This window comes from Mytilus californianus, unplaced genomic scaffold (genome assembly GCF_021869535.1).
Source record: "Mytilus californianus isolate M0D057914Y unplaced genomic scaffold, xbMytCali1.0.p SCAF_6, whole genome shotgun sequence".
NCBI classification, from domain to species: domain Eukaryota; kingdom Metazoa; phylum Mollusca; class Bivalvia; order Mytilida; family Mytilidae; genus Mytilus; species Mytilus californianus.
The window spans coordinates 64,571,838-64,587,854 of record NW_026262712.1 but is presented as its reverse complement, the minus strand read 5'-3'; positions in this window follow the sequence as shown (position 1 = coordinate 64,587,854).

Below are 16,017 nucleotides of genomic sequence, written 5' to 3'. Positions count from 1 at the left end.
TTATTTACTTGAACGTTAAAAAATTCAACGTAAAATGTCGTATAAATACATGTAATTAGAATGTTATACACAAGAGAACCTTATAATTCATATTTGTTTGAAATGTGTTCTTTAGTCTTTAGTGTAAAATCGACAAATCGAAGGTGTAAACGCAATAAAATTCATGAATGATTTTTAATTTTGAGACGACCCCTTAATTTTACCTGTAAACTGTAGGTGTCGTTAGTCGGTGTCAAGAGTTGTCGAAAAGGTCTAATAAAAAAATAGTCTTTGAAATTAGATAACGAGATATGTCAACGATATGTCAAATTTGACAAAAGAATGTTTCAATAGAAATCAGTGTATATCATTGAAGAAATCGCAAATCCGTTGTGACCTTCGAAAGTCGTCATTGACCTAAAGAATAACCAATGTAAATTTCGCAATTTCATAACACATTGCAGGATAGGCCAGCCATATTAATTCGTTGAACTTATTCATGTCAATCTCCGTTCAGTGTGATACACGAAATATCTCTTCATTTGGTGAATAGATAACAGGCCACAACAATAAGTGATTCTGTAATACTTCACTTACAACAGATGATTTAAAGTTACCGATAAGTAAAAACCGTGTATTTCGTCTGTTTTTCTTAAGATACTTTACCTATTATGTCAGTTTGGGTTGCTCACCCAATTTAGTGAATGTAACGGAACTATAAACAACTGTCATACAAGTGCGAGGTTTAGCTAGCTATAAAACCAGGTTTAACCCACCATTTTCTTCGGGATATGCCTGTACCAAGTCAGAAATATTGCAGTTGTTTTCCACTCGTTCCGTTGATTGATAACGTTTGATTTTGTCAGTTTTTATGGACTTTCCCTTTTTTGAATGTATCTTGGAAGTTGGTAATTTTGTAATACGTTTTAACATTTGAATAAACCACTCTTTATTCTATTCTAACGGTAATACCCCTATTTTTCAAATGAAGACAGTTTTCCTTAAGGTTGCAAGCCTTCATTTACTTATTTTAGTTTATTACATTCATTATTTGCTAACAGTTTGTTTTATTTTTAATCTAAATCTTCCGCATTAATTGTTGAATTCTAAATACAATCACATCAGGAAATAAAAACTGAATACATTATGAAACTTTCCCAGATTAGTCATAATTCATTTGTGTTTTCCCTGTATGAAATCTAGCAAATAGCCGAATGTCTTCCCCATGTGTTACCGACATTATTTTTTGTCTTATTTCCGTAGTTAACGGAGACGTCGGTAAACTCCACTTAGATTAATTATAGTAATAATATAGTAGCCAGTATATTCTATACAATTTTACAATTTTAAGAAGATTGGAAAAAAAGATTCAATATATATAAAACTATTGAAATTAATAACTTTTTAATTCTTCCACTATATTGGGCGATATCTTCTAGTTATAGGAGCTCCGAATATCCTTTGTGTATTTGTCAAAGTTATATATCATTATTACTTTTATTAAATTATTTTTTTAATTTCGATTTTACTATCGTTTATGTTGTGGTAATGATATAACTTCAATAAATATACAAAGGATATTCGGAGCTCCTTTTACTAGATGACATTGGCAGAATAAATTCAATGTGCAAGATATTAAAAAATACATACTAGGTTTTAACATTATGATATTTATCTACTCACAAAAGCCCCTATTTTTAAGATTGGAAACTATAATAATTTGAACAGCGAGAACATACCGAGTGACAACTAAACAATCTGTTATTTATCATGAAAAACCCGACTGATCAGAATGAAAAAGAATTTTTTAATTGCATTTTATAATTTCCATATTTCTGCCATTTCAAGATATTTATTTTTTCGAGTTTGTTTCTTTGTGGCGCAACAGTTACTCTTACAAACTTTAACTTAACAATTGTATACTATCGCAAGAAAGAAAATTTAATTTACATTTCGTCATAAAATATAAATGAAATAGGCTGTTTTACGAGTCAGAAGATCGTTTTGAAGAAACAAATAACGTAACCAATAATGTATTGCTCGTTTTATTTAGCTCACCAGGGCCCGAAGGGCCCCATGTGAGCTTATGCCATCACTTGGCGTTCGTCGTCGTCCGTCGTCTGTCGTCGTCTGTCGTCGTAAACTATTTCAAAAATCTTCTCCTCTGAAACTACTGGGCCAAATACCTTCAAACTTTAACAAAATTTTCCTTAGGGTATCTAGCTTATAAATTGTATAAATTGAAGAAATATTTTCTCACGGAAATGCTTAAGGTTACTAATACATTAATGGTTGGAAATTAAATCACTAATAACGTGAACCCAATTGTTTTTCTAGACACGAAAAACTGTCACCTGTTCTGTGAAGGTATGATCCTCCGTCTTATATTGGAGCACTCTCACTTGCGATAGAGGTTTAACACTTAACAAATATTTACATGGATATTTACATAATGTGAAGGGACGCAAAATTTTAAATTTTTATATAGATATAAGAAGATGTGGTATGAGTGCCAATGAGACAACTCTCCATCCAAGTCAAAATTTAAAAAAGTAAACCATTATAGGTCAAAGTAAGGTCTTCAACACGGAGCCTTGGCTCACACCGAACAGTAAGCTATAAAGGGCCCCAAAAATTACTAGTGTAAAACCATTCAAACGGGAAAACCAACGGTCTAATCTATATAAAAAACGAGAAACGAGAAACACTTATGAACCACATCAACAAACGATAACTACTGAACATCAGATTACATGTATGTGTGATTCAACAAATGAGAACTGTGAATTTTAAAACAAATATTTATATGTTTTGGAGTTTAGTATGATGTCTATTCTCACTGAGCTAGTGCACATTGTTGTTTAGGAGCCAGCTTAAGCCCGCCTCCGGGTGCGGGATTTTCTTGCTGTACTGAAGACCCATTGGTGGACTTCGGCTGTTTTCTGCTCTTTGGTCGGGTTGTTGTCACTTTGACACATTCCCCATTTCCATTCTCAATTTTATGTTTAGTTATGGTCTGAATAAGTTAAGAATAGTAGAATTTCAATAATGTTTGGTTTCTTTTAATTAGATAATGGAGGTTTTAAACCAGATATTTAGAAGTATATATATTAGTAAAATAAAAAAAATAATAATAATAAAGTTTTAAAAAAAATATATAATAATAAAATAAAAAATAAAACAAAAATAAGATTAAAAATATCAGTTTATTTGAAATATGTTGCTGATGACCCCTTGACAAGGTCTAATCATATTATATCTAGTCATACATGGGAGCAATTAGCTTGGTTTATCTTTCCTATTTTGTATATACATTTTTTTCGTATGTAGACATATTTGTAGTTGTATTTGTAGTATTTGTATTTTTATCCATCTGATGAGTTAAGCCTCTTTCAACTGATTTTTATAGTTCGTACTTATGTTGTACTGTTACACCACTGTCCCAGGTAAGGGGGAGGGTTGTGATCCCGCTTACATGTTTAATCCCGCCACATTCTGTATGTATGTGCCTGTCCCAAGTCAGGAGCCTGTAATTCAGTGGTTGTCGTTTGTTTATGTGTTACATATTTGTTTTTCGTTCATTTTTTGTACATAAATAAGGCCGTTAGTTTTCTCGTTTGAATTGTATTACATTGTCATTTTAAGGCCTTTTATAGCTGACTGTGCGGTATGGGCTTTGCTCATTGTTGAAGGTCGTACGGTGACCTATAGTTGTTAATTTCTGTGTCATTTTGGTCTCTTGTGGAGAGTTGTCTCATTGGCAATCATACCACATCTTCTTTTTTATATAGACATAAGCTGTACTTTTGCTGCAGGATACAGTAATATTGATGCTTTATATATATGTAAAGCCACATTGTTGAAAATCTAGAAGAAAAGTACTAAGATGCTACAACAATTTGGATGAGCCTCTGATTAATACATCATTGTGATAATAGGTTGGTGTTTTTCTTATGCATTTGAAGACTGAAATTTTGGGAATGTTTTTCTTTGTCTATAAGCTCATCTGTTGTTAAATAAGATAGCGTAGTTGTGGACAACATTGAGCAGCGTTATATACGGGAATCATAATGATGCCTTCAGTTACAACCGTTTCTTTTTTGGGAAACACTTCATTAATTAAAAAAGGTGTTTTCCCAAAAGAAAGTTTCTCCAGTAATTGCAAGCTCTGCTGAGGTCAACTGTACTTTTTAAAAAAGTTAAAACAAAAAAACACAAACATTGAAAACAAAAGCAAAAATCATATTACAAAGTATTTAGTTTGATGTAATGTTTTTTGCTGGTTATGTTTTTGTTATTACTATAAAGTAAGGACACTTTGATTGTCAATAACTAACAGTACCAATTCAACTACACCAGATGATCATTTTAAGATATATTTATGAATGCAGTCGAGTCGTTCTTTGTATTTTTTCTTAATTTCAGTTGAAATGAATTTAACGGAACATAAAACATTAACATGCTGCAAACAACCATCACCAGTAATGTTGATCAAAATCATGATTTCCTGCAAGTCTATGTCTGATATTTATAAAACTGGGTCACTACAAGGGAAAAACTCCACACACATTAGGTATCGTTTATTAGTTAATTGGCAGTAATTATTGATTCCATGGAACACAATAGGATCTTGATGGGGATAATTTGCAGGGGGAAAACAAGGGTTAAACACAACGACTTTACAAATAAGTACCCCGTACGAATATTAATTTGTTTAAGATGTTGCAAATTGATATTCATACTAGGTATTCACATGTAGCTGTAAAGACGTCTCAAATGTGCTTTTAAAATATCTTTGTATGTATGGATTTTCAAATATTTTGTTTACGATCAGACCGTTCACAATTTTGTCTAGTTACAAACTGTAAACTCAAAATACTAGTATTTGTTTCAAATTTATCTTAACCTGATATACAAAGATGAGGGAGACAAATAGGCTTTAAAAAAATGATTGTATCGTAATATGCTATTTTGATTTTTTGAGTTTACAGTTTGTAACTTGACAAAATAGTGAACGATTTGACCAAATGAGAATTGGCTATCGATTGAAATCAACTCGAGTTATTTAATTTCGATATAATTGACTTGTTACGAAGTGGTAAAAACTCGAAGCTGAGGTTGACAATTGGACTTTAAATGTGGATATCGCATCAACACACAAAAGTGATTTAAAGATTTAAATTACCTGTGTAACAATTGAATCATGCATTTAAACTGCATAAAGTACTGAAGTCAACGTATATTTGTTCCTTATAACAGATGTCCGTTTAAAACTTTATTATAGACAATTTCATTATAAATATTTCTTATGGGACGAGTATTGAAATTTCCATTAAATTTATTCTCCTAGCAATAAATATTATAAATTCAATATTTTTTTCCATTTGAAACACTTACAGGGGACTAGGGGATTGCAGAAAGGAAATCAATCCAAAAGAAAGGAGAAAAGGGAAGCCGCGAGAAAAGATTCGGGAATGAAAGAAACAAACCCTTGTCGTTCCTTATAAGTTAATGCTACATATACTTAGTATTTTTAATATTTGCGTTTTCAAAAACAATAGCAACGGGCCTTTTAATATAAAGGTGGGTGTTAATCGATGCCAGAACATGTGGACGGGTTACGATCAATGGAAACCCGTCAATAACATAATATGATGAAAGTATGCTTTGCGGTCAGACGGTAGGCGGCTTGACGCGCAGGCGAGTGGTAAATAAGGGTACCGATTTTTGTGTAATAATCTCCTCTCACAATTTTTGACATAAGAGTTTTCAAATTTGCACAATGCATATGCATGTATATATAACACGTGCACCTCCTTTTATAGAGTTATTTCGGATATATTTTGTTGATTTTCCTGAGATTTAAACTTCGTGAGTCCTCATTGGACCTTGCAAACGATATAAAGTATAATAGTATGTTTATTACCTACTCAGGAATATATCTGCAATATTTGTTTCGTTTCACTACAGCTGTTATGGTAAAGAAGAAGTAATTGTTAGTTTGATCTCTGATACCATTCATATTTAAGATCTAACCAGGATATTTCAAAGACGTACAATTTAGACATATTTATTCAGTTTCAATTTGAAACATGATGTTGAAGTTTCAGAGAAAATCTGAGAATATCCGCTCCAGTTTTTACAAAGAATGTCGGTGTTTCTCTTTTGTTACTAGTTTCAGTGTGGATTTGCCCATTGTTTGATGTTTTTGTCCCCGGGTTAGTCTTTGTCTCCTATTATTTTCTTCTTGACTGACGCTTCGTTTTTCAAACTTTTCTTCTGATCCGTTTGACCCGGTTAGGCAATCATGAGTCCTGACAGGAGCGTTCAAAAGGTTCAAGAAACTATACCCTTTAATTTAAATTTTTTGTTTGCCTAATACTTATACAAATTCTTGAAGGCAAATCGTAATTTGGCTTTTTAACGTAAAATTAAAAACTTAGAGCTTAAACACGAGCAGAAATTTTAAAAATGTAAACAAAATACTAAACTTATGATTATCGGAGTGTCGGGGGTATGTTGAACACGTTATAAGTCGCTTAAAAGTTTTCAATGTCATTGAAAGCCAATGGAGTCATCCGAGATGAAAATAAAATTAGAAATTAACAACACTGGAGAGCTTTGTGTGGGTTTAGTGTAGTGACAGATTGAACTTTTTCCACGAACATCGGTTAAAAATATTCAAACTGGCTTAGTATGTAAATTTCATCAATCTAGAATTGCATACTTGCATTACCATCAACTTTTCCACGAACATTGGTTAAAAATATTCAAACTGGCTTAGTATGTAAATTTCATCAATCTAGAATTGCATACTTGCATTACCATCAACTTTTCCACGAACATTGGTTAAAAATATTCAAACTGGCTTAGTATGTAAATTTCATAAATCTAAGAGTGCATACTTGCATTACCATCAATTCCCATTCCCTACCCCGTTCACCCGCACAAACGTACAGCTTTACCAACCTGCATTCACAATATATGATATCAGAAAATTATTAACATGTAAGATGTTATACTCAGAAGTTCCAAATAATAAAAATATGAACCACGACGTGAGAAGGATAGATGGTCTACATCACATATGTGATTTAAATTTTACCGGTTTGAATCGATAAGCAATGTTTTCACATAGTCCCCGCATTTAATGTATAATTTGTCCACCTCAGCGTCGAGTATATAACTTTACGTAATATGCCTAATAACAAACTAGTCTTTGAAATTAGATAACGAGATATGTCAACGATATGTCAAATTTGACAAAAGAATGTTTCAATAGAAATCAGTGTATATCATTGAAGAAATCGCAAATCCGTTGTGACCTTCGAAAGTCATCATTGACCTAAAGAATAACCAATGTAAATTTCGTCTGTTTTTCTTAAGATACTTTACCTATTATGTCAGTTTGGGTTGCTCACCCAATTTTGTGAATGTAACGGAACTATCAACATCTGTCATACACGTGCGAGGTTTAGCTAGCTGTAAAACCAGGTTTAACCCACCATTTTCTTCGGGATATGCCTGTACCAAGTCAGCAATATTGCAGTTGTTTTCCACTCGTTCCGTTGATTGATAACGTTTGATTTTGTCAGTTTTTATGGACTTTCCCTTTTTTGAATGTATCTTGGAAGTTGGTAATTTTGTAATACGTTTTAACATTTGAATAAACCACTCTTTATTCTATGCTAACGGTAATACCCCTATTTTTCAAATGAAGACAGTTTTCCTTAAGGTTGCAAGCCTTCATTTACTTATTTTAGTTTATTGCATTCATTATTTGCTATCAGTTTGTTTTATTTTTAATCTAAATCTTCCGCATTAATTGTTGAATTCTAAATACAATCACATCAGGAAATAAAAACTGAATACATTATGAAACTTTCCCAGATTAGTCATAATTCATTTGTGTTTTCCCTGTATGAAATCTAGCAAATAGCCGAATGTCTTCCCCATGTGTTACCGACATTATTTTTTGTCTTATTTCCGTAGTTAACGGAGACGTCGGTAAACTCCACTTAGATTAATTATAGTAATAATATAGTAGCCAGTATATTCTATACAATTTTACAACTTTAAGAAGATTGAAAAAAAAAGATTCAATAGATATAAAACTATTGAAATTAATAACTTTTTAATTCTTCCACTATATTGAGCGATATCTTCTAGTTATAGGAGCTCCGAATATCCTTTGTGTATTTGTCAAAGTTATATATCATTATTACTTTTATTAAATAATTTTTTAATTTCGGTTTTACTATCGTTTATGTTGTGGTAATGATATAACTTCGATAAATATACAAAGGATATTCGGAGCTCCTTTTACTAGAAGACATTGGCAGAATAAATTCAATGTGCAAGATATTAAAAAATACATACTAGGTTTTAACATTATGATATTTATCTACTCACAAAAGCCCCTATTTTTAAGATTGGAAACTATAATAATTTGAACAGCGAGAACATACCGAGTGACAACTAAACAATCTGTTATTTATCATGAAAAACCCGACTGATCAGAATGAAAAAGAATTTTTTAATTGCATTTTATAATTTCCATATTTCTGCCATTTCAAGATATTTATTTTTTCGAGTTTGTTTCTTTGTGGCGCAACAGTTACTCTTACAAACTTTAACTTAACAATTGTATACTATCGCAAGAAAGAATATTTTATTTACATTTCGTCATAAAATATAAATGAAATAGGCTGTTTTACGAGTCAGAAGATCGTTTTGAAGAAACCAATAACGTAACCAATAATGTATTGCTCGTTTTTGTGAGCTTATGCCATCACTTGGCGTCCGTCGTCGTCCGTCGTCTGTCGTCGTAAACTATTTCAAAAATCTTCTCCTCTGAAACTACTTGGCCAAATACCTTCAAACTTTAACTAAATGTTCCTTAGGGTATCTAGTTTATAAATTGTATCCGAAGTTTTGATCCATCGACAAACATGGCCGCCATGGCTAAAAATAGAACATAGGGGTCAAATGGAGTTTTTGGCTTATATCTAAAAAAATAAAGCTTTTAGAGCAAATCTGACATGGGGTAATATTGTTCAATTGGTCAAGATCTATCAGCTCTGCAATTTTCAGACGAATCGAACAACCCATTGTTGGGTTGTTGCCACCGAATGGTAGTTTTAACAAAAATTTTCAGTTTTTTGTTATTATTTTGAATATTATTATAGATATATATATAAACTGCAAACAGCAATAATGTTCAGCAACGTAAGATCTACAAAAAAGTTAATATGACCATAATTGTCAATTGACCCCTTAAGGAGTTATTGCCCTTTGAAGACAATTTTACACAATTTGTTCATCAAGTTTACTAACATTTAAAAATCTTCTCCTCTGAAACTACTGGTCCAATTACCTTTAAACTTTAACTAAATGCTCCTTAGGGTATCTTGTTTATAAATTATATCCGAAGTTTGTATCCATCGACAAACATGGCCGCCATGGCTAAAAATAGAACATAAGGGTCAAATGCAGTTTTTGGCTTATATCTCAAAAACTAAATATTTTAGAGCAAATGTGACATGGGGTAAAATTGTTTAATTGGTCAAGATCTATCGGCCCTAAAATTATCAGACGATTTGAACAACCCATTGTTGGGTTGCTGCCACCAAATTGGTAGTTTTAACAAAATTTTGCAATTTTTTGTTATTATTTTGAATATTATTATAGACATATATAAACTGTAAGCAGCAATAATGTTCAGCAAAGTAAGATCTACAAAAAAGTTAATATGACCAAAATTGTCAATTGACCCCTTAAGGAGTTATTGCCCATTAAAGACAATTTTACACAATTTGTTCATCAAGTTTGCTAACATTTAAAAATCTTCTCCTCTGAAATACAGGTGAGCGATTCAGGCTCATGAGAGCCTCTTGTTTTATTGAAGAAACGAAACTTACAATGTTTTTTAAAAAGAAAGTGCGATAACATTCTTTATTTGATTTGTCAACAACGGTTTTCAAATATATATTCTGACGGACTTTAAAAACGGAACACTAGATCATTTTTTTTATATTTTTATTTTCATATTCAACTATTCAATATTTATGAAATACAAACATAGATATACATTTCATTCATTAATTCATCGCCTAAATCAAGTTTGCCGTTTAAAAGTTGAATTGATTACACCAATGTCTAATGTTCAAATCCTGTGGTATGCACTGAAACCCTGGTTTTAAAGTTATTAATGGGTGTGTCCACCGTCAAAGGTAATGACTGCTTGTAATCACGCCTGAATATTTGCCAGAGTAGTCGATCAGTTCTATGGGGGATGATTTGAGTTCATGTTTTTCCCTGCTGATAATGCCTCTGTCTTAAGCTTGCCCATTGCAGTTGGCTTGGACAATTATGCGGTTTAAACTGTAAACTAAAATTGGCTTTCTGCATTGAATTCTGTGGAATTTCAGTGTATGATAAACATTTTTTGAGTGAATCTGTCTGTCGTGACACTCAGCGACTTAGTTTGCAGTTGACGTTGTGGTTGTAAATCTCTCAAGCAAATGGCATTGCGTGATAAAATCTTATTGTGGTAAAAAAAATCCGTTAGTATATGAATTGAAAAGACTGAAATATATGAGTACAACTGTAAAAACGAAATTATGATGAATGGGTGGATGGATGGCAGTTTATCACAAATGTGTATACCACTCTTATTCTGGAAAGTGACTGGTGACAAACTATTTTTAAAAGAAATGACTAGGGTTATTTAAAGTTGAACTAAGACAAACATATGGGAAACAGGAATTATATTTTGATAATAAACTAGAATCATTGGTTTACTGAATTAGCTGGATTGGGCATCTGCATACTGATTCCAAGTTGGTCCGAGCGAAACTTCTCCTGAAGTAGTCGGCGGTCAACTGTAGGTCAATTTCATTCTACTTCAAGGCTGTCGTCCTTTTCTTGGTAAGTATATCTTTCAATAATATGACATTTTCTTCTTTCAGTTTTATAATGTTCTACTCAACTTTAAGTCTTTCCTTTTCAAAATTTAAGGTTTCTTGCTCATTTAGAATTTACTGGTTTGGGCCGTTTTTTTCTTTGGAAGAGGCACGCGGGTAGTATTTCACGTAGATGGTGGAGGATTACTAGCACAATTACTGAATGATGCTGAAACGGCAGATGAAACATTGAGTAAACTCATCGTGATATCATTTTAATTCACAAAATAAAATATAGCATCAAAATATTTAGGGCTTAGCATATTGTATTGACACTAATATATTGTTAAAAGTTGACTTTTTGATATTTTTGAGTTATTTGTGTCCTTCGATTGCTATCTATCTGATAGACGTCTTCACCACATCTACTTTTATTCACTGGATTATATAACAGTATGACCGATAGTTTAAAAATGTCAATCATTAGTTGTATATTGTCATTTATAAAAAAGGGACATGTTTTTCCATGTGAAATAAACGTATTGCAAGCCAAAACATGACGAATGGCTGGTGTTTAACCTCCTGTGGCAAATAGTACAGAGGGGGGCAAGGGGTTTAACTGTTATGCTGTTTTGGGGCAATTTAATTCTTTGTTATCTGTTATTCTGAAAATATATTTGCTGTTAGCTGTTATTGTCTTATTCCTTGTTAGCTGTTATTGGACTATTAATTTTTTTTGTTATCTGTTATTGTGAGAATGTATTTGCTGTTAACTGTTATTGAAAATTGGAATGTTAGCATTTTGACAGCCAATCTTCAGTAGAAATTGAATTGGGATCTTTCCACTGGTAACTCGGTGGTCCCGTATTCGGAGAAGGATTCAATTAACATATAGACATTTGAATGGGTTTACAGTACACTAGTCATTTTTGGGGCCCTTTGTGGCTTGCTGTTCGGTGTGAGCCAAGGCTCCGTGTTGAAGACCGTTCTTTGACCTTTATTAATGGTTTACTTTTACCAGAGACATATAATAGTACTATATGTCTCTGCTTTTACTAATTGTGACTTAGATGGAGAGTTGTCTCATTGGCACTCATATCACATCTTCTTATATTTAATCACATAAACATTTTAATATTAGTTGGGTCCAGGACCATTACAGTATATATTATTATTATCCTTTGTAATAAATTCCTTTTTCTATGAACATGTATTTAGAATTATCTTGATTTTTACGTATAGGGATAACGATCCTTGTTTCCCTGTATGTGCATATTAAATTTGAACAATTCTTTTAAAATATTACAAAAATTCGTAAGGGTTCCGCGGAAACCAGTACTAGTGTCTCGCCTACTTTTGATGTTAGTCGTAGGCTCAACAAAATGGGTAAAAAGTTATTAAATAAATGGGGAATGTGTCCATGGGACACAGATGATGCCCCCGCTTGCATATCATATACAGTTAAAAGGGACATAACTGAAGAACAGTAAAAGTGACCCTACCCAAATTTGTACTTGATCTGAGTTTTGTGGTAATACAGGATGGTTTATGAATATAATAAATGTTTTAAAAACTTTAACTGCAGACTGTGTTATGTTAACTGAAAGAAAAACTTATTAAAGTCCATTTATACAATCATGTTATAAGTAAAATATGGAAATACAAAAAATAAATTTTTACAAAATTTCCTTCTAGATACAAGTTTTTAATCATAAACAAGCTTTGGTGCAAGTTTGGTATAAATCCAGGATAGTTTAAGAAAGTTATTAAGATTTTTAAAACTTTAACCACAGAGTGAATGTAATGTAAACTGGCAGAAAAACTAAGTCCATTTATAAGTAAAATACGGATAAATTAGGATTATTTTTTTGTACAAAATTTACTTCTGGATACTATTTTATGATTATAATTAAGCGTCTGTCCAAGTTTGGTAGAAATCCAGGATATTTTAAGAAAGTTATTCAAATTTTAAAAACATTAACCACAGAGTGAATATTTGTGGATGCCCCTGACGACGACGCCGCCGACGGAATGTGTGATCACTATGTCTCGCTTTTGCGACAAAAATCGCAGACTCGACAAAAAGGAAAACATATGGCCAGGGATACCTGATGAGGATGGCAACTAAATCCTAGTTCCATACAACCAGTTAACCTAAACACCTTTTATATAATAAGGAACACAGACTCAGCTCTGTGATTCTTTTCTAAGAATACACTCACTATTTAAATTACAAGCATGTGTGAGCTTCTTTAAAAGTACAAAAATAAATGCTGAAAAAGTATTCAATAACAAAAAAATATTATCATACATTGAGTAAACCAATTCTAGATATATATAACTCTAAAAACATGTTCATAGAAAATGGAATTCATTACAAAATTAAGGATTATAATAAGATATATACTGGATTTGTCCTGGACCCGACTGATTTTAATTATTCATTTACTGTTATATGTTTTTATCCCTTTTCAATTCCTTGTTATCAGTTATAAGCCAAATCAATTTGCTGTTTTGCTGTTATTGGAACCCCCTTGCCCCCCCCCCCCCCCCCCCCCCCGTAGTACATGCATATCATGACGAGAATATGTTATTCTGATATGAAAAGTATTTACCTTCTTCATCTTCTGAGGAGTAGGAACCCCATTGGATGATTAACATGAAGACATTGTCAAATCATTTATGTTTACTTTATGCCTCATTCAAATCCATCTATTGGAGTGTTTCCAAATATTCCTGTATGTACCACCTGATCCTCAAATGTAGAAATGTAATCTGGGTGTGGTCGCCAGCCTGTTGGCTCGGATTCAGAATATGTCCGGGTAGAGTGACATGTCTTTCTGTTTACTATTACCTTGTGAACTGGCACGTTAAAAATCCTACCCAGCGTGTCGGTCTAATACATTACCGAAAACAAATCTCAACTTATTACAATGGTTGTAATAGTTTGTTTTTTTTCACAATGCTTTTTCCTTTCTTTGGCTTTAAAACATTTTTCTTTATTAAACAACAACAAACAAATAAAAAAGAATACACAAGACAATATAAAAGAATTCAAATCTAGCGCAAGGATATTTTTCCTGTTTGCTTGGGTTATAAATTTTTATAATCGTTATCAATCATAGACGATTATTTTAGGATACAATATCCCATAATAAATTGATTTTATAGCATGATCAACTCACTTTGCTAAATTCTTTCAAACTGGCACCATGCGTCAAAGCAAATGTTTCTCTTATTCCATCAAGTGGCTTTGTCTTCTGATGATAAGAGTAAGACAGTTTTATACTTATAAAACTCCTAAATTTTCCAGTAACATGAGATGGGGGAAATATTCGACAGAGTTATTAAAAAAATATATTCTAAATTTTCGTTCACGTTTGTTTTTTTTTTACAGTTGAATAAACTTTAGTTGGATAAACGTAAAACGATGACTATTTTGATTAATTCATTTTACCTGTAATCAAGTAAGCACTGAAAACTTATTATGAATATTTTTTTAAGTAAAATAAAATTATGTATTATAGATTTTTTATAATCATTTTTAAGCTAAAATCCAAAAGTCATTTAGAAACATGTGTGTTCGTGGTCTAGTGGTTAAGACCGATGGCTACAGTGCTGATGATCCCGAGTTCGATCCTCCTAGGGGTGCTAAAAAAAATATCAGTACATCAGAAGGGTGATTTTCACCCTCTCACACACATCTCTGGTACCCAGACCGGAGTTTAAACTAGAATGGGTACTGATGGGGGCCTCGGTTGGTCAAAGTTGCTCCCGAATTTGACCTGGAGATCAATCTGCTGATATCTCTTCGGTATGACTGTTCCCGCCGAGCAGCTCGGTGGTTCTCTACGAGTACTTCGGCTTCCTCCATCATAATAACAGATTCTGCCCGGTGTCCTAACACTCCCTGGTGTTGGGGTGGGGATTGTCCTTGTAAATATTGAACATTGTAAATACGATTAATCCCATTAATCCCGATAGGGAGTGTACACGGATTCCACTGTACCCTCGCAGCTCTCGAGGGGTGCTCCGTAAACGGAGGGATTTACGTACATACATACATACAACACAGAGTAGTGCGATATCATACGTTGCGGTATGGGGTGCTGTTGTTGATTATAACACGGACTTCACATTGCCGGTTTTATTCTATTTACAATCATGCAACCTTGAGAGAAAACGGTAGTATTTTGTCCTCCATAGGCGACAATACTAACATTTTATAATTTTACTACTTTTTATAAGAAAATCAAGGACAAAACAGTTAAATACGTTATATTAGGACTTTATTATTCTGTTTTAGAAATTGACGTCAACTGTGGCATGACTGTGTATCTAGGAAGCTTGTTTATAGTATCCCTGGCAACCGTCATTTCACATCAAATTGATGAAAATTTTGAAGCCTTTTCGAATAATTCTCAAACATGTGAAAATATAAACACTACCCAAAAAAGATTTATAATACCAATACATCAAATCACAGAGCTCCAAATTTCCATCACCTGCACACAAGGTCAAACTAATGCCGGCAAAATGAAATACTTCTTGTTTCCCATGAAACATTATTCAACAGAATTTTCCTTATTTGAAGGAAGGAGGGGGGAAATGGGACTTTTTAAGCTAAATGTAACAATTTCAACCTATGTATTAATTTAATAATTTTGAATACGACTGTTTGTTACTATTATTCATTAGCGGATCAATGTTTTTCGAAAAGGAGGAGGGAATGAACACCTTAGATTACCGAAATTTTTGTTCTGTTAAAAAGGAAAAACTTTTTTAAATGCAAAGAATGAAAACAATAACAGCTTCGACATGGACGCTTATATGTTGTTGTTATAACCGAACCATTTGAGCCAAAATCAACCAAAGCAACATCAAAATGGGAAACTCGTGTAATGTGTAAAACTGGGTTATTCCATAGCTTAGTAAAATTGTATGTAAAAGAAAAATATCTACTATGTTTGAACAAGTTTGAGTCGGTTTTTTTAGCAAAATAATCAAATTTTGTTTAATTTACGACTATTAACGTAGGAGCCTTTTACAAAATATATAATCAAATAACTGATATTACTTTCCCAAACATCAAATAAATGGTAAATAACTGATAATTAATAAATCTCTGAAAGAT